Source organism: Amblyraja radiata, chromosome 4 (genome assembly GCF_010909765.2).
Source record: "Amblyraja radiata isolate CabotCenter1 chromosome 4, sAmbRad1.1.pri, whole genome shotgun sequence".
Classification (NCBI taxonomy): Eukaryota; Metazoa; Chordata; class Chondrichthyes; order Rajiformes; family Rajidae; genus Amblyraja; species Amblyraja radiata.
In genome coordinates, this window is record NC_045959.1 from 117,092,912 (window position 1) to 117,113,720 (window position 20,809).

A 20,809-nucleotide genomic window follows, 5' to 3' on the forward strand; every position below is an offset into this window, starting at 1 on the left:
GGTGTCAAAGGTTATGGAGAGAATTCGAGCAGCAGCATTCTGAATCAGCTGCAGCTGTCTAATCGATTTTTTAGGGAGACCTGTGAAGACAGCATTACAGTAGTCAAGTCTACTGAAGATAAATGCATGGACAAGTTTTTCCAAATCCTGCTGAACCATAAGTCCTTTAACCCTTGATATATTCTTAAGGTGATAGTAGGCTGACTTTGTAATTGTCCTAAAGTGGCTGTTGAAGTTCAGGTCTGAGTCCATGACTACACCAAGAGTTATGACTTTGTCCGTGGTTTTTAAACATTGCCGATTGAGGTTAAGCACTGACTTTTAATCGTTCCTCTTTGGCTCCAAAAACAACTACCTCTGTTTTGTCTTTGTTTAATTGAGGAAAGTTTTGGCACATCCAATCGTTGATTCGTTCGATGCACTTACTCAGTATTCGTATTGGACCAGTCTCTTGGTGATATGGTTATGTAAATTTGTATGTCGTCTGCATAATTATGGTAACTTATTTAGTTGTCTTCCATAATCTGAGCCAGTGGGAGCATGTAGATGTTAAACAGAAGAGGCCCCAGAATGGAATCATGGGGAACGCCACGTCATATTTGTCCGCTCTGATGTGTAATTACCTATAGACACAATGTAGTCTCTGTTCTTTAAGTAGGATTCAAACCAGTTTAGTACTGTGCCAGAAAGTTCAACCCAGTTTTCCAATCGGTCTGGTAATATGGTGTGGTCGACCGTGTCAAATGCAGCACTGAGATCCAGTAATAATGTCTGTATTTAAATGGATGTCATACTACACTCTTCCAGGCTTAATGGCATCTTTGCTATAACAAGGTGACCAAAACTGGACACAAAATAACGATCATGGACGATCATGAGGCAAACAATGGCCTCAGTTTAAAGACCCTTTATTCTCCAATTGATTAGCACAGCCGTTTCTCAGAATGTCAGTATTACAAACTCCTCACAAGCTACTTCAAGAGTCAAGAGTGTTTTATTGTCATGTGTCCCAGATGAGATTCTTACCAAATGCATCATTTGGTTTTATTTCTTGCCCTTTAATCATGAAAGCACTATGTATGGAGAATGTCTGTCAAGTTGGAAAATGTAACGCACAGCATAAAATGTCAACATGTTGTGAAACTAAGCATGATTTTGTCGAACAGTCTAAATTCTCAAGTTACTCCCACAACCAATGCTTCAACTGACCAAGGACAGCTCAAAATACATTCCACAGACAAACACCATTGGTTGCTTCTATGGCTATATCCTGCAGCTCTGCCCCACCCATACCAACCCCCGCAGTCAGTGGAAATGAAAATATCATACATTCACTGTTAAAAAAGAGACAAAGTGCTGGAGTAACTCCACAAGTCAGGCAACATTTCTGGAGAACATGGATATGTGAGGTTTTGGATTGGGACCCTTCGTCAAACATTCACTGTTATTTAGCTGATTGGGGTACTGTTGCTGGAGCAAAATTCGTGAGATATATTGAGCAGTTAACATTCATCCAGTGACAAGTTATAACATGCCTGGCTAAGACATTTGTTGCTGCAAATCCACAGCAGGAAAACTATCGGAAATTGTCATTGTTGTCTATGCATTGAATCTGGCAGCAGTATCTCATCATTGTTCCACTCAGACCTCTTTGTAATAAATAACTCCACCCTTCCAAGATAAGATCTATAGTTTAAAAATTGTACAGTGGAACAGATAGTAGAGCTGTTGCCACACAACACCACAGACCCAGGTTCGATCCTGACCTTGGGTGCTGTCTGTGTGGAGTTTGCTAGTTTCCCCGTGACTATTTGGGCACCCTCCAGGTGCTATGGTTTCCTCCCACATCCCATAGGTGTGCAGGTTTGTGGGTTAATTGGCCTCTGTAAATTGCCCCCGGTGTAGGGGGAGTGAATGTGAAAGTAGGATAACATAGGCCTGGTGTGAAATGGTAATCGATGGTGAGTGGTGGGTCACAGGCCTGTTTCCATGCACCCCTAAACTGAACAATTTCACATGCAAAAAGATCATGTGAACAAGCCTCAAAGATGCTCACATTTATCCCATATATTTGCTGCCTTTATTTCTCACTCAAACAAATGCCACTGTTGTGCCCAGTAGACAGCAACTTTCACTGGCAATCTAAATCAAAATTGGATCCAACCTACTCATGTGGGCGGCTCCAAATAGTTCCACCAGCAGTTCGCGACTTAAACAGTAGGAAGTCTAAGACTTCAGTGTTTGCACTATTGAATGTCAAACTTATGAACTTGCTGACATATTTGGAATGTCACTTTGCCAAATCACCCTGCAATTGGACACATTATGGAAGTATGGTGGTAGGGAAAATCAAAATATAAACTGCATTGCAGATCCTTCAGCTATTCAGACTTGACGGTATATCTGAGACCACAAAGATTCCAATGGGGATGACAGGTTTATGGATGTGGGGATATGGGAGTAATGTTAACTGTGCACAAACTGTTTGACATTAGCTATAACGTTTAATTTTGTGCTTTTAAAAAAATATACTGTACTCATTTTCAAAATAAGTTATGTTTCATACATTTCTTCCCAATGTTGGAAGTCAAAAATATTTGAAAAACGATTTAAACATTTTCTTGGCTTATATACGAGTTTATTTTTTCAAATTGTCAAAGGTTTTCGATATGTTTTGGGTTGAGACTTTTCATTAGTTCACTGAAGGTGCCACAGCCACCTCTACCACTGGAGTTGTTATATTTTCTCACTTCCCACCCACATATTTACATTATTCACTCTCACATATCCATTAACCACCACCAATTTGCTTGCCAATCCTGGGGGTACCCAAGAGTCAATCTTCCATACTTGGGGAATTGGTATATAGAATGAACTGCCAGACAAATTAATCGAGATGAGTACAATTACAATGTTTAAAACCCATTTGGACAGGTACATGGAAAGGAATGATTGATGGATACGAGTCAAACGCAGGCAAATGACACTAGTTCAGGTAACAAACTTAATCTGCTTGGACAAGTTTAGCCGAAGAACACACTTCCATTCTATGTACAAATTAACATAACCAGCACATCTTTACTATTTGAGGAACCAGGAACAACTGGGAAGAACCATGTGATCACAGGAAGATGTGCAAACTCCCAATGATTCAGACAAACGAGTCTAGCCATTAATTATTAAATGTAGGAGTGAGAGTAATCTATAGGCACGTGAATCAAGCAGCAAGATCTGATCCTATCGGGAAGTCCATGGACTCTGAACCTGATCCTGGGTCTCACTCTTATCCAAAAAGAAAGGCAGATGAAAGCAAGATTTGCTAAAAAACAAACACAAGCACAAAGAGGTGTTCTCATGCATGAATCATAAAAAGTTAGTAAGCAGGTCTAACAAGTAGTTGAGAAAGCAAACAATGTATTCGTCTTCATTACAAAGGGATTGGTATTTGAAAATAGGGAGGTTTGTTGCAATTGTACAGGGTGCTGGTGAAGGTTTTGCCGAGAATACTGTGTAGTTTTTGTCTCCTTACCTAGAAAGAGATGTATTAGCATTGGAGGCAATTCAAATAAAAAAAATCAGCAGGCCAACTCTGAGAGGGTTGACCTATCATGAGACTAAATAGTTTGGGCCTGTATTCCTTGCGATTTTGAAGAATGTAGGAAAGTCTTGAACAACATAAAGAATTGCTGTATACAGACATTTCTTCTCACATATGATGGTGAATCACACCTGGTAAAAGCTGCAACATTAAAAGCTGCATCTGAATAAGGGTCTCAACCTGAAACGTCACACATTCCTTCTCTCCAGAGATAGAAACATAGAAACATAGAAAATAGGTGCAGGAGTAGGCCATTCGGCCCTTCGAGCCTGCACCGCCATTCAATATGATCATGGCTGATCATCCAACTCAGTATCCTGTACCTGCCTTCTCTCCATACCCCCTGATCCCTTTACCCACAAGGGCCACATCTAACTCCCTCTTAAATATAGCCAATGAACTGGCCTCAACTACCTTCTGCGGGAGAGAATTCCAGAGATTCACCACTGTGTGAAAAAAAATTTCCTCATGCCTGTCCCGATGCTGCCTGTCCCGATGAGTTACTCCAGCTTATTGTGTCTAACTTCTGTTTAAACCAGCATCTGCAGTTCCCTGTTCAGAATTTGAAGTGGAAGTAGCTAAATATTTGTGAGATGGGGAAAGAGGTGTATGAAGAAATGGCACAGAAGTGGAATTGATTAGCCATGATCATATAGTGGGGCAGGTTTGAAGGGCCCAATGGCTACACATGCTTCTCTTTTCTTGCATTCTTTTAAGGCCCGTCCTCTTATGTTTCTGCAAATAATTTGATGCTGACTAGGAGCTCTGCCTCTAAACATGCACACGTGTTAGCATTGCCTATGAAGCCTGACTGAACCACTGAGATAGGCTGGCGTGACATCTGGCGTGGAGACAATAAAAGTTGAACAGCTCCCATTTATCCTGCATGATTTCTGCATTCCAGTAGAACTTCGGATAAACACGGAGAAAGGTGTTTTGGCCATGCGATCTCCGAACTTCCCCTTTCTAAAGTCAACGATCCGTTCCTTGGAAAAAAGGAAGCGCGAGTCGGGTACAGGAAATTCTCACTCATTTGCAGACTCTTTCCATTTAAATAATAATCCGCTGTTTGTTTTCTCTCACCCAAGTGCATGACCTCACATTTCCCAACATTAAACACCAATTTGCCAAGCTTTTGACCATCATTCAATCTAGTTGACATACCCAAAATACAATTAAGAGAGGTAATGGGCAAGATACAGTGCCCTCCATAATGTTTGGGAAAAAGACCCATCATTTATTTATTTGCCTCTGTACTCCACAATTTGCGATTTGTAATATTAAATCACATGGGGTTTTCGTGCATTGTCAGATTTTAATAAAGGCCATTTTTATGCATTTTGGATTCACCATGTAGAAATTACAGCAGTGTTTATACATAGTCCCCCCATTTCTGGGCACCATAATGTTTAGGACACAGCAATGTCATGTAAATGAAAGTAGTCATGTTTAGTATTTTGTTGCATATCCTTTGCAGGCAATGACTGCTTGAAGTCTGCGATTCATGGACATCAACAGTTGCTGGGTGTCTTCTCTGGTGATGCTCTGCCATGCCTGTATCTATAAAGCTAAAAAATGGTCACATGTTGAGTGGCCAAGTCAATCACCTGATCTGAACCCAATGAGCATACCTTTTATATGCTGAAGAGAAAACTGTGAGGAGGATGCGATGAGAATGCAGGGTGACTTGGACAGGTTGGGTGAGTGGGCAGATGCAGTTTAATGTGGATAAATGTGAGGTTATCCACTTTGGTAGCAAAAACAGGAAGGCAGATTATTATCTAAATGCTCTGAAGAAGGATCTCGATCCGAAATGTCACCTATTCCTTCGCTCCATAGATGCTGCCTCACCCACTGAGTTTCTCCAGCATTGTTGTCTACTTTCTATTATCTAAATGGTGGCAAGTTGGGAAAAGGGGAAATAAAACGGGATCTGGGGGGTCCTTGTTCATCAGTCAATAAAAGTAAGCATGCAGGTACAGCAGACAGTGAAGAAAGCAAATGGCATGTTCGCCTTCATAACAAGAGTATAGGATCAAAGAGGTCCTTCTGCTGTTGTACAGGGCCCTGGAGTATTGTGTGCAGTTTTGGTCCCCTAATTTGAGGAAGGACATTCTTGCTATTGAGGGAGTGCAGCGTACGTTTACAAGGTTAATTCCCGGGATGGCGGGACTGTCATATGCTGAGAGAAGGGAGCGATTGGGCTTGTACACACTGGAGTTTAGAAGAATGAGAGGGGATCTTATTGAAACATATAACATTAAGGGTTTGGACACACTAGAGGCAGGAAACATGTTCCCGATGTTGGTGGAGTCCAGAACCAGGGGCCACAATTTAAGAATAAGGGGCAAGCCATTTAGAATGGAGATGAGGAAACGCTTTTTCACACAGTTGTGAGGCCGGTTTTCTGGATACTTTCAAGAGAGCTAGATAGGGCTCTTAAAGATAGCGGAGTCAGGGGATATGGGGAGAAGGCAGGAACGGGGTACTGATTGGGGATGATCAGCCATGATCACACTGAATGGCGGTGCTGGCTCGATGTTGATAAATAGCAATAAAAGTTTCCAAAGGTGATGGAAAGACGGGAGGAAAGACTAGGTGCTGAGAGTTCTCTTATACCTACATTAAGGAGGCAATTATGAACACCTGTGAAGCCATGTGTCCCAAACATTATGGTGCCTGAAATGGGGAGGGGACGACTATGTATAAACACAGCTATAATTTTTACATGGTGAAACCAAAATGTATAAAAATACCCTATAATAAAATCTGACAATGTGCATTTTAACCACATGTGATATTTTCTATTACAAATCTCAAATTGTGGAGTACAGAGACAAATAAATAAATGATGGATTTTTGTCCCAAACATTATGGAGGGCATTGTGCGTATCCAGTCTATTTCCCCCAGGGGGAAATTGTAAATTCGAGAAGGCACAGTTTCAGGTGAGGAGAAAGAAACTTTTCAAGCAGATTTACAAGGCAATTTTTTTTAATGTAAAAATTATACAAAGAATGCAGCGCCGGAAAACTGATGGAAGCAGACACAACAGCGACTTTTAAGACACTTTTTGGCAAACACATGGACATGAAAGGAATCGAGGGATACAGACCACGTGCAGACAGATGTGCAATTTAAATAGGCGTCACCATAAGATCATAAGTGATAGGAGCAGAATTAGGCCATTCGGCCCATCAAGTCTACTCCGCCATTCAATCAATAGACAATAGGTGCAGGAGTAGGTCATTCGGCCCTTCGAGCCAGCACCGACATTCAATGTAATCATGGCTGATCATCCACAATCAGTACCCCGTTCCTGCCTTCTCCCCATATCCCCTGACTCCGCTATCTTTAAGAGCCCTATCTAGCTCTCTCTTGAAAGTATCCAGAGAACCGGCCTCCACTGCCCTCTGAGGCAGCGAATTCCACAGACTCACAACTCTCTGTGTGAAACAAATCATGGCTGATTTATCTCTCCCTCCAAACCCCATTCTCCTGCCTTATCCCCATAACCTCTGAAACCTGTACTAATCAAGAATCTATCCATCTCTGCTTTAAATGTATCCACTGATGGCCTCCACAGCCCCCTGAGGCAAAGAATTCCACAGATTCACCGCCCTCTGACGAAAGAAATTCCTCCTCATCTCCTTCCTGAAAGAACATCCTTTAACTCTGAGGCTATGACCTCTGGTCCTAGACACTCCCACGAGTGGAAACATCCTCTCCACATCCACTATATCCAAGCCTTTCACTATTTTGTACTTTTCAATGAGGTCCACCCTCATTCTTCTAAACTCCAGCGAGTAGAGTCCCAGTGCCGTCAAACACTAATAATATGTTAATCGATCATAATCCACAGACATTGCAGGCTTTTGGTCTGTCCCTGCGCTAAACTGTTCTATGTTCTGTCTAGCTCTCGCTGCAGATTCACATTATCCTATCAGAATGTGCCCATCCAACAATTTTCTTATCAACATGTTTCTTCCTTCCAATAGGTTAAAAGTGTAAATCTTGAGCAACTGATGATCCCAACTTATACAAGAAACCCAAGTGCGACCTTCTCAAAGCCAGCAAGGATGTCAACAGACAAATCCAGACTCAGCTAGAGTCCAAGAATAACCACACAGACACCTGTCAATTGTGGCAAAGCCTGCGTGCTATAACGAGCCACAAAGTAGTGAAGCAGAAAGAAAACACACAAACGCCTCGACTTCCTCAGAATGCTTAGGAAATCTGGGGTGTTCCCATTGACTCTCACCAATTTCAACAAATGCACCATAGAAAGCATTTTATCCGGACCCATTCCTTCGATCCAGAGATGCTGCCTGTCCCGTTGAGTTACTCCAGCATTTTGTGTTTATCTTTGTTGTAAACTAGCATCTACAGTTCCTTCCTACACTCTCCGGAGACATCACAGCTTGGCATAGTAACTGCTCTGCCCTCGACCACAAGAAGTTGAAGTTTTCTGAAAGCAGCCTAGCCAATCACACCAACCATCTTTACCACATCGACTCCATCTCTGCTACATGCTGCCTTGGGAAAGCAACCAAAAGGACCAATCACAGCCTGGTTATTCACTCTTCTCTCCTCTCCCGTCAGGCAGAAGAAACAAACGCTTGAAACCATGTATCACCAGATACAAAAATAGCTTTGTCCCCTCTGTTAGACGACCTTAGAATGGATAAGGATGAATTTCCTGAATATTCAATCGATTTTGTGTCAGTCTTTCCATTTTTTTAAATCTGCATTTCTCTGTAGTTGTAACAATATTCTACACTCTGTTTAGTTTCCTTTTTGCACTACCTGATGTACTCGTACTCATGCATGGTACAATTTGCCTGGATAGCATGGAAAACAACGTTTTTCGCTGTAGCACAGTACATGTGGCAATAATAAACCAATAGAGGGCTAAAAGCTCACCTAAAAGGAGTCTGAAAAGGATCAATTTATTCCAACTATGCTTTTGATGAGATAACAAATTTTATGTACAGGCACTTATGTAGCACCTTGCTAAGTATCTTTAGGAAATCTAAATACACTACAGGCTTCCCTCCATCAATTCTTATTGTTACATCTTCGAAGAAATATCAAAATCTCACTGCAGTCTAAGACCATCTTTCATACCATCAATAATTCCATGAATCTTCATGTCGTCCACAAACTTATTGATTGGTCAAAAGAAGGGTCCCGATCCTTAATGTCATCTATCCAGTTTACTTCACTGATGTTGCATGACATGGTGAGTTCCTCCAGTACTTAAGATTTTTCTCAGGATTGCAGCATCTGCAGACTCCACAAGTGTGTCTCTACAAACTTATTGATCTTCCCTTTTACATCCAAATCATTCACGTATCTACATAAACATCAATGATTTCAACACTGATCCTCTGGATACCACAAGACACAGAACACAATCACAAAAACCTCTACCATCACCTCTATGTTCTAAAAGTCCATTAACCAGTTCCATGGTTCACAACAATGTATCCCTTTTGGGATCACACTGTGTCCAGCCAACCATTAGCCTCTCGAGGGAACCACCCCGCACGAGGTAATCTGTTGCAAGCCCCGATTGTCCTGGTCCCCCCCCTCCACTCTCCCTGCTACAATCAGTCTGAAGAGTCCCGACCCAAATCATCACCTCCCCATTTTCTCCAGAGATGTTGCCTGACCCACTGAGATACTACAGCTTTTTGTGTCTATCTTCGAGTTACTCCAGCATTTTGTGTCTATCAAAAGTATTTGACAACTTGTTTCTTGTCATGGCTAGAAAAAAACATGGCAATCCTGCCTCCTTTTAGGCTTTCAATTGCTTCAATTAAGCAAATAAAGCTGAAGGCATAACAACTAACTGATGATTATAGACAAAAAGATAAGAAAGCTGCCAATTTCTGCTGTTTTATAATTACAATTGAAGGAAACAAAATAATTCAAAATAATAGATGAAATTGAGTCAAAATAAACAAGCTGACTTAATATGATCATAGAATGCCACAAATATTTTACATCAGGTAAACAGCTGTACAAAGTAGCTGCTTCCTGCTACCGGGATCAAGAGGTAACTTTCTCAAAGGAATATGAAAATAAAACTAATTTCAATTGGAGCATATGGAAATAATTTATTAACTCAATATTGGTTGCCAAAATTAAAAATTATTTTCCAAAAAAACTTCACTTCCTCCTGTCCAGTGACTCCACATTAATCTTAGATTCAGGGAGCTCAACTACTCCATTGAACACACGCCCATTTCCTTTCTTCTGTTCTGCAGCAATTCAGAAATATTTCAAATTTACTGACTGCTAAATTAAGTTTGACAATTCAGTGTGATGCAGACTGTTTTAATAAGATTAATTAGAAACACAGCATTGTTGTGTTTAGATTGGGGTTCTCCATGGGTTATGAATACCCAACTTAAGGACTTAAGAACACCGCACAAACAAACAAGCATTTGGGAGACCAGCGGGCTGGATTTTATGGTTCCTGTGGGGCAGAAATTCTTACAGTTTGAAGAACTTTCACTTACATGCCGGACCAGCTGAAAAGTCCGCCATAAAAATGGATTAACCTTAATTCAGCATTGCTGAATTTCTTGGGCACAAACTTACTGCACAACCAATGGTACTGCAATGTTGCAAATTCCACTTCAATGTAAATTACAGCGTAACAGCGAGATAGAGGGGGCAGATGCAAGTGGTAGACGGTGGGCAGGGGGGGGTGGGAGACTGGACCGGCGGAGACATTCTCGGCAGCTGCGCTCACACAGACCTGCGCCTCATCCGCAGCCAGGATTGAACCTGGGTCCCCGGCGCCGCAGGAGCCGCCACTGGACCTTATCCCCCCCCTCCTCCCCGAGTGTCCCATCCACACCCGGGGGGCGGCTGGAGACGTCCGGACCAATGGGACACCGGCCCGGAGCAGTGGCCTCCAGGCCCACAGCCAACGCGGAGAAGCGCCAACCCCAAATCAACCACGCTCGCCCCGCCGGGCCAACCAACAGCCCCGGACCAACGGGACAGTGGCCTGGAGGAGCAGCGGCCCACAGCCAGCACGTAGAAGCGCCAAGCCCACCTCAACTCCGCTGCCCAGCCGGCCAACAGCGGCCAATGACCTGATCCGCCGGCACCGAGGGAGCGAACCGACGGTCCCTGACCCGGGCTCCCTGGGTGCAGGTGCAGAGCCGGAGCCAGTGCCCCCTCCACCGCGCCAGCTGCAAGTCTGGGGTTGCCACCGCTCCGCCAACCCAGGGCCACCCCGGATAGGGACGGGACACCTGGGAGGGGACGGAGATGGCCCAGCAGCAACTCAACAGCGCCCGCAGCACCTGAGACCCGGGCCCGACCACGTACGAAACGCGGATCTCGGCAGATTCACAGCTGCCGAGAATGTTTATTGCGAGTGACCTATGACCTGGGCATGCGCAGTTAGAATACGGAACTCGCTTATTGAAGATCAATCTCATTTATCCACTGAGCAGTTCAGATCATTCAAACAGTACCAGATTACGCAAAACTTTTAAAAACTATGTTAAAAATGAAAAGGATCATTCAACAAACAGAAATTACACAGGGAAATTGAAAACAAATACAGAAAGTGTAATAATGCTTCCAATATTTAATATGGGACAGGTTACAAATATAAAACTTGACAGAAAACTGAGGACACCAGTGCACCAACGCATCACAATCAGGGTATTAAAAATACTTTTTTTTTAATCTCTCATCTGGATTCTATAAAAATAACACTTTGTCAAAACAGCAAGGAAAAGTTAACATATTATTCCTTTCATATGCATAAGACACTAGCAAAGTACCCTGTGGACCACAAATATATTTCTGAAAAGCTAGCACCTCTGTGACCAGAGGTGTTCCGCAGGGATTGGTGCTGAGTATACTGTTGAGTATAAAAGACTTGGAAGATAATGTAGAAGGATTGGTTTGTAAGTTTGCAGGCAATACAAAAAATGGTGGAATTGCAGACAGTGAAGGGAGCTATTAAAGGATTTGTCAGTATATAGATGAGTCATATTTATGACGGGAGAAATGTCAGATAGAGTTTAATCCAGATAAGTGTGAGATGTTGCGATTTGGGAGTTCAAATGCAAGGGGAAAGTATAAAGCTAATGGCAAGACGCTTAACAGCATTGACGTACAGTGGTATCTTGGGATCCAAGTTCATAGCTTGTTGAAAATAGCAACACAGGTAGATAGATTAGTAAAGGTGACGTATGGTGGACTTGCCTTCATTGGTCAAAAAACAGAATATAAGAGTCAGGAAGTCATGTTGCAGTTTTCTCATTCCTTCTCTCCAGAGATGCTGCCTGTCCTGCTGTGTTACTCCAGCTTTTTCTGTCTATCTGCAGCTTTATAAAACTTTGGATAGGTTGCATTTGAAATAGTGCATGCAATTCTGGTCACCCCATTACAGGAAGGATGTGGAGTCTTTGGGAAGGTACAGCAGTGGTTTAACATGATGCTGTCTTGATTAGAGATTAGCTATTAGTTACAAGGAGGGGTTGGACAAACTTGGGATGTTTTCTCTGAAGCACGAGATGTTTTGGGGAGTTTATAAAAAATAAGATATAGATAGGGTAGATAGACAGAACATTTCTCCAGGGTAGAAGCATCAAATACAAAAGGGCATAACTTTAAAGTGAGAGGGGGAAAGTTTAAAGCAGATGTGCAGGGCAAGTTTTTTTGCGCAAAACATTTAAACAACGTTTAAGGAACATTTGGACAGGTATATGGATAGGTTAGGCTGAAAGGGATATTGGCCAAACGCAGGGGGTGGGACTACTGTAGACGAGGTATGTTGGTCAGCGTGGACAAGTTGGGCCGAAGAGCCTGTTTCCACGCTGTATGACTCTATAACTATGATAGGCACCTTGAAATGTGTTGCCAGAGACGGTGGTGGAACCAGATATGATAGTGGCATTTAAGAGACTTTTAGACAGGCACATTAATATGCTGAAAAATTGAGAGATATGGATCACATGCAGGCAGAAGGAATTTATTTAATTTAGCACCACATTCAACACAGAGGCCAAGGAGCTATTCCCATGCTCCACTTAGATTAGATAGCAGTTTAAAGTCTCATCTGAATAGTTGATACGCCTGACAAGACCGCAATCTTTCAATGTTACACAATAATGTACACCAAACACCCCAACCATCTACCTTAAGATGGAAGAGTGCTGCTAATGAGATAAATACTGATAGTTCAAACAAAGAAAAATTACAGTAGTTTATTTTTCAATAAATAGCAACATTTTCATGGAGGCTTTGCTCTGTTTACATTACAACCTGGAGTGAGTGACTTTCACATTAACTTCCAGCACCTTGGCAAAGCAATTTCAGACATTATTAAAATGTTCTGACCACCAATGCGTTGGACAGCACCCTAACCCAATATCAATTTACATGCATTTTCAGAAGTTTATTAGACAAAACCTATTAACATTCAAGGAGTTCTCCCTCAGTTTAGGTATTTCTGAGGTCAATCCACATGAGGTTTTATTCACAATTTACCCAGTTATGAACCAGTGAATGGCAGCACTCAGCAAGATCTGAACATACTGAGCTAATAATTAGCTGATAAAGTTCATGACTCAAGTCAGCCAACCATAAACTTCCACACTAAAAGCTATCTCCCTTTATTGTTCCATCGCTAAGTCCTGATCAGAACCGGAATTAAAAAGTCCAGCATCAAAGGCAAGTCAGGATTATATAATCTGTAAAAAGTGGCCCACCTCCTAAACCCCTCAGAGGAATTGCTTGCACAAAGGCTTGTCAGAAGTGGAATGCGATACCAGTGCTTTACCAAGATGGATATGACTTCAGCATTGATTAAGAAGCTCAAGAAAATTCCCATAAAAAGTGGATCGGTTGAATGATACCTCTGCCTTGGTGTTCAATTTACACCCTCTTCGACCAGTATCACTCAGAAATCGATAGAACTCCATCTTGACAAAAGTTCTTTCAATCTCTTGCCAATTCTTTAGGGATTTATCATTTATCCTGTGCAAGATCTAACCCGCTTAATATTGTTCACAAACCTTCAGCATAAAAGCTGGAAATGTCACATTTGTCCAATAAATTAATTTGGGGCACAAGGGGAACCTTTCAAGAATCTTATTCACATCTATTACAAAGACTCATTGTATACATATATAGTCCAGCATCTTGAGTTTCAGCAGTGCACCATAAACTCCTTAAACTTTCACCAAAAATGATCATCCCTTTCAAAACAAAACACATAATGTGATAGCTTCGTTCTTTACTGGAATCTTAACATAATTCCTTCCAATTAAAATACTTCACGGTAATCTATTCAATAAAATAGTCGGTGTGACTTTTCTGTGGTAATGATAGTGCACAATTATTTCATGCAGGAAATTAGGTCACAGTTGTATCAGATGAAAGCTACTGGTAAATTGATATACCAACAGTGGGAGCTATTTAACCCATTGAGTAATGTGAAACTAATAACTACACAGATCTAATTCTTTCCCCAGTCTGTTAAAGATAACTCCGATCAGTTATCCAATTCCATCCTAGAAATTAATTTGACTGCTCCGATACATTGGGTAATGAAGTACAAGTATGAAGTCATTCAGGTTATGGAATGATTCCAGGAATAAGTGGGGTAACATATGATGAGCATAAGACAGCACTGGGCCTCTACTCGCTGGAGTTTAGGTTGAGGGGGAACCTCATTGAAACTTACAGAATAATAAAAGGCATAGACGGGATGTGTAAAGGATGTTTCTACTGATGGGAGAGTCTTGGGCCAGAGGTCACAGCCTCAGAATTAAAGGGCGCTCTTTTAGAAAGGAGGTGAGGAAGAACTTCTTTAGTCAGAGGATAGTTAATCTGTGGAACTCGTTGCCAGAGAGCTGTGGAGGCCAAGTCAGTGGATATCTTTAAGGCAGAGATGGACAAATTCTTGATTAGAACGGGTGTCTAGAGTTATGGAGAGAAGGCAGGATAATGGGATTAGGAGAGATCAGTCATGATTGAATGGCAGAGTGGACCTGATGGGCCAAATAGCCCAATTCTACTCATATAACTTGTGATCCATGCTTCTTTTCCCAAGTATATTAATTCTATACTCTCAATTTTTTTTAATGTTTCTACCAGAGAAATCTCTTCCAATCTTTTCAACTTGATTTCTGTCTACCAATTGTTGATTGCAATTCATCAAGGCAATAGCAGGTAAATTTAAGTTTCGATTCCGTAGAATATATCTTATTAATTATCCAATTTTAGTCCAGGATGTTGAAAACAGTATCACAAATTAGAATGATAAAGTATTGTTTCAATAAACCTATCTTATAAAGCGAGTTGGCCCCTCAGCAGTACTGATGATTGGATTGGAACGAAAAACTAACACAGCTGATGAAAGAACTCTGCTTCCAAGATTTTTCCCATTAGCAAGACGTCTTGACAGACTGATGGGAGAATTGCGCTCGGATGCACTGACTTTATGTGGCACATAATTATACTTGGAGAGCACAAGCACTGGGCCCATCGGAGGATGGGACGTTTATCCTGCCACAATGTAATTGAACTTGGCAATGCGATGATCAAAAAAATGTTGTTACATAAAGGCTGAAAAAAGAACAATTTTGACTAGAACACCATGTTAAACTGCAGTGAGATCAAAAGATTTACCTTTTTTCATCAAACATTCATTGCATAATCTAACTCGTAATATTGCACTATGTTTCATTAACTTGCAAACAACCTTCTTTAAGTTACCCATCTGCTTTGAATATTCTGCAGCCCACCTATTGAATAGTACATCTACAGTGGCAGAGAATATTACATTTCCAATCTTTCTCCTTTTGGAGCTAATTAAAATGTAAATACGACAATCTATCAGAGGCCACTAACAGATCAATGAAAGCAAAAGTGCAATGGCAGAATTATTCATAGTCTCACTGATGATATGAGACAACAGGAGATGAATATTGTGTCATCTCCATGTGAACAGATGCATGTATAAATATCCAAATTAAGAACAGGAGTAGACCTCTGACCTCTTTAGGTATGTCATTTAATAAGTTCATTGGTGATCTAATTGTAACCTCCACTGCCCATTCGCATCTATAGAAACATAGAAACATAGAAATTAGGTGCAGGAGTAGGCCATTCGGCCCTTCGAGCCTGCACCGCCATTCAATATGATCATGGCTGATCATCCAACTCAGTATCCCGTACCTGCCTTCTCTCCATACCCTCTGATCCCCTTAGCCACAAGGGCCACATCTAACTCCCTCTTAAATATAGCCAATGAACTGGCCTCGACTACCCTCTGTGGCAGGGAGTTCCAGAGATTCACCACTCTCTGTGTGAAAAAAGTTCTTCTCATCTCGGTTTTAAAGGATTTCCCCCTTATCCTTAAGCTGTGACCCCTTGTCCTGGACTTCCCCAACATCGGGAGCAATCTTCCTGCATCTAGCCTGTCCAACCCCTTAAGAATTTTGTAAGTTTCTATAAGATCCCCTCTCAATCTCCTAAATTCTAGAGAGTATAAACCAAGTCTATCCAGTCTTTCTTCATAAGACAGTCCTGACATCCCAGGAATCAGTCTGGTGAACCTTCTCTGCACTCCCTCTATGGCAATAATGTCCTTCCTCAGATTTGGAGACCAAAACTGTACGCAATACTCCAGGTGTGGTCTCACCAAGACCCTGTACAACTGCAGTAGAACCTCCCTGCTCCTATACTCAAATCTATCTATGGTAATCTTTCACTCCTTTGCTTATCAATAATCTATCTCCTTCACACTTAAAAATAATCAAAGATTAAACTCTAATCCCCTTGGGTATGAGATTTACAAAGACTCGTGACCCTCAGATCAACTTCATCTCATTCTCTGTATTTAATGACAACCTAGTTTTATACAGTGACACCTAAATCTACATCTGCCCCGCCAAGCCTACTCAATCTGACCATCTCCAATAATTTCTCAATAGATAATCCATCCATTAGTCTTGTAAACCTTCCCGAAATGGTTACGTCCATTAACAATATTTCTGAAATAACACAATCATATGGTACACTTTACACCAAGTTTTCATCCATACGGTGGATGCTTACCTTGCTACTTTTGTATTCAATTTCCCATGCATTAAATGAAAAGGCCATTAGCATTCCCAATGCTTGCTGTGCCTGCCATACTAGATTTCTAAGAATTCTTCACCATCTCATCATATAAATTCTCACCAAGAACATCGATGCTCTTATACTTCCTGCCAGAATAGACAATTTCATATTTTCTTACATTATACGCTATTAGCCAGATCCTTACCCATTCCTTAGCCAATATGCACCCTTTTGTTGCCTCCTTATTGCCACTTTTCAATTTACTTTCCTCCCAATCTTTGGATTAACGGCAAAATCAGAAATCAAATTCACATTAATCCCAATCATTTACAAAACATATTGATACCAAGGGACTAGCCCTTGTCCCACCTTTTGCCTTATCAACTGGAAAAATACTCACTTATTCATCATTTTGGTTTCACGTTACACAATCCATCTCCCATTCATGATTTTGCTATCAAATAAGTACATTGACTTAGGTACACAAAATTGCTGGAGGAACTCAGCGGGTGCAGCAGCATCTATGGAGCGAAGGAAATAGGCGACGTTTCGGGCCGAAACCCTTCTTCAGACTGATGGGGGGTGGGGAAAGAAAGAAGGAAAAAGGGGAGGAGGAGGAGCCCGAGGGCGGGCGGATGGGAGGGTGGGAGGAGACAGCTAGAGGGTGAAGGAAGGGGAGGGGACAGCACAGGCTAGCCAAATTGGGGGAATTCAATGTTGATGCCATAAGGGCGCAAGGACCCCAGACGGAATATGAGGTGCTGTTCCTCCAATTTCCGCTGTTGCTCACTCTGGCAATGGAGGAGACCCAGGACAGAGAGGTCGGATTGGGAATGGGAGGGGGAGTTGAAGTGCTGAGCCACCGGGAGGTCATGTAGGTTAAGGCGGACTAAGCGGAGGTGTTCGGCGAAACGGTCGCCCAACCTACGCTTGGTCTCACCGATGTAAATTAGCTGACATCTAGAGCAGCGGATGCAGTAGATGAGGTTGGAGGAGATACAGGTGAACCTTTGTCGCACCTGGAACGACTGCTTGGGACCTTGAATGGAGTCGAGGGGGGAGGTGAAGGGACAGGTGTTGCATTTCTTGCGGTTGCAACGGAAAGTGCCCGGGGAGGGGGTGGTGCGGGAGGGAAGGGAAGAATTGACGAGGGAGGTGCGGAGGGAGCGGTCTTTGCGGAAGGCAGACATGGGGGGAGATGGGAAGATGTGGCGAGTGGTGGGGTCACGTTGGAGGTGGCGGAAATGGCGGAGGATTATGTGTTGTATTTGCCGGCTGGTGGGGTGAAAGGTGAGGACCAGAGGGACTCTGCCCTTGTTGCGTGTGCGGGGATGGGGAGAGAGAGCAGTGTTGCGGGGTATGGATGAGACCCTGGTGTGAGCCTCATCTATGGTGGCGGAGGGGAATCCCCGTTCCCTGAAGAACGAGGACATTTCCGATGCCCTGGTATGAAATGTCTCATCCTGGGAACAGATGCGGTAGTACATTGACTTGGCCTGATCATCTTAAAGTTTCCCACATGTCCCGCTAATGTCAGGTCAGGTCGAGTGGAGTTTATTATCATATGCACTAGCACAGTGAGGTACTGTTAAGTAAAGTGAAAATCTTCCTTGCCTCGGCATCACAGGAGCATTGACTCAAGACAACACACAAAAAACATTTTAGACATAAATTCTACAAGTGAAAAGGCATCACCTCATGTATGTATTTTTGATAGTGGAGAGGTATGTGCCTGTGATGCACCAGGTTGAGTCCACCACTCCTACAGCCTCTTGCGTTGGAATTCACATAACAGGGCATGATGTAACCAATACCTTCTACAATGATACCTTGCAATATTCCCCCGATGATATTTTCATGATTCATTCACTCCCTTTCCAATCATCAGATATATTTGGCTCTACCCAAAATAGCCTGGCTTCACTAAAAATAGGAGTGTCAGTGTCTTCCTCTCGTTTTGCATGAACACGGGCAGAACGGTGGGGCAGCGGGAAAGCTACTGCCTCACCGCACCAGAGACCCGGGTTGGACCCTGACAACAAGTGCTAGTATATGTGCGGAATGAGTACTTTGTCCCTGTGACCAGCGTGGGTTTTCTCTGGGATCTCCTGTTTCCTACCACACTAGTATCTGCGGAATGAGTACTTTGTCCCTGTGACCAGCGTGGGTTTTCTCTGGGATCTCCGGTTTCCTACCACACCCCAAGGCGGGTGGGCGGGCGTGCATGTTATACTTGCTCATATAATAGAGCAAATGCAGGCCTGCCACGTTACTTATCCTTCCAGCTCAGCACCCTCCATTTCATTCAACAGCTGACCTTTTCTGGCTATACAGCTTCTTTGCAGCCAGAATCATCTCATCCGAACTATGATCCCTTCCCAGTAAGTAGCAATGTTACAAAATTTTGAGATTTTAAAAATCAAGTCTGTAATTTATCCCATCAGATAAAGCATAAAAATAAGTTTAATTTGACACCTAATTCACTTTCATATCTCAAGTATTTAAAAAGTTATGGCCATTTTCATACTCGGAAATGAGCATCTTGTTCCCTATTGATTTTCTATGGACATAACAAAAAAGTTGTGATCGTGAACAGTCAAAAGCCCATAACTTTCTTAAAAATTAAGAGAACTGAATGAAATTTTCAGTTATCATAGATTGAAGCATTCTGAAACAAATATAAAATAATCTTACTTGGATGACCTGAAATTAAAGCATATAATTAGTTAGTTACCTAATTGTAGCTAATTTCAGACTTCAATTACTAGATCTAAACATCTATCCATTTCTTAATAAATTATTAACATTTTTAAATAGCCTAAATGTCCAAATAATATTCACAAATAATTCACAATAAAACATGATTTTTAAATCTCATTTACATTAATTTATAGACCAAATGGAAGGAATTCAGTGTTCAATTGCTGTAAATAAATGCCCATTTAAATCAGCTTTCCAGTGGGTCCCTGTGGAACGCGCTGGTTTAGAACGTTCACATTGCGGTAGATTTGTGCCCCAAATGCCCAGAAAAATACTTCGCGATATAATGGGCCCAAATTGAGCTACTCGCAATATTAAATTTTGTATAAAGGGATCTTTAGAAGCCCTTTTTAATGTAAAAATATACAACCTAACTTCTGCTATTTGCTTTATGAGACCCTGCAGCTGCCGGTGGTCGCGGGTTTAAAGATTGATTTTTAAACTACTATAACTATTATACGAGGCCTTTAAACCTAATAATAGCCTTTGCGACGGGGTCTTCCAGCGATTTTTCGTTAATAATTAACTAGGCTGAACATCTTCGATTTGAACAGCCTAGCGAAAATCGCGTTTTAAACCCGCCCCCTCTAAACGGCGCCAAAATCGCGCACACCCGCAACGGCAGATTTTCAAAGGCGCTTCAGGTAGGCTTTGCAACATACCTACAGTAAGTCAATGGACAATTTCCGAGGCAGCATTATGCAAATGTTTAAATTCACTGCTCGAATCTAGCACTCATTCCATCGTCGCTTACTGAAATCATGGAGGACTGGATACTCATGCTGTTTTTTTCTTTGTGTTAGCCTTAGGTTGATTCTGCTTGATTGAGCAAGGTCAAGGATATATCTGTTCGAATAGCTAAACATAGGTCAAGTGGATCATGTGATAACCTCAGCATTCCAAATGTCTGATGACAATGTATCCCAAAATTCCACAATAGCCTTTTTTTTCTTTTCCTTAAAAGGCTTTTTCTTTAAACTCTTGAAATTGCCGATTGAATTAATCTCCATACTGGCAGGCCCCTTTTTTTTTTAAATTAATCAATTTCTAAACACGACTAAATCCAAAATATCAATCTCTCTTCCACTAATCACACCTTCCCCTTCCATCCCTTTCTGTTTAGACTTCTATCCATGACCCCCTAGTTTGTTAAACACAGAAAGTAGATGCAAGGGTAGGCCATTCGGCCCCGAGCCAGCACCGCCTTTCAATACAATCATGGCTGATTATCCAAAATCAGTACCCCATTTCTGCTTTTCCCCCCATATCCCTTGATTCCATTAGCCCTAAGAGCTAAATCTAACTCTCTCTTGAAAACATCCAGTGAATTGGCCTCCACTGCC

The 20,809-nt window shown here is 42.0% G+C and overlaps 1 protein-coding gene and 1 long non-coding RNA gene across 3 annotated transcripts in view; one reads left to right on the forward strand and one right to left on the reverse strand.

Moving 5' to 3' along the window:
* LOC116972526 (KAT8 regulatory NSL complex subunit 1-like) overlaps positions 1-20,809 on the reverse strand; it is a 100,747-nt gene that overhangs the window by 61,733 nt on the left and 18,205 nt on the right. The window lies entirely within an intron of this gene.
* Positions 2,450-18,861, forward strand: LOC116972528. The gene is made up of 3 exons (XR_004411826.1): positions 2,450-2,460; positions 6,742-6,743; positions 18,682-18,861. It is a non-coding gene; the product is annotated as an uncharacterized LOC116972528 (long non-coding RNA).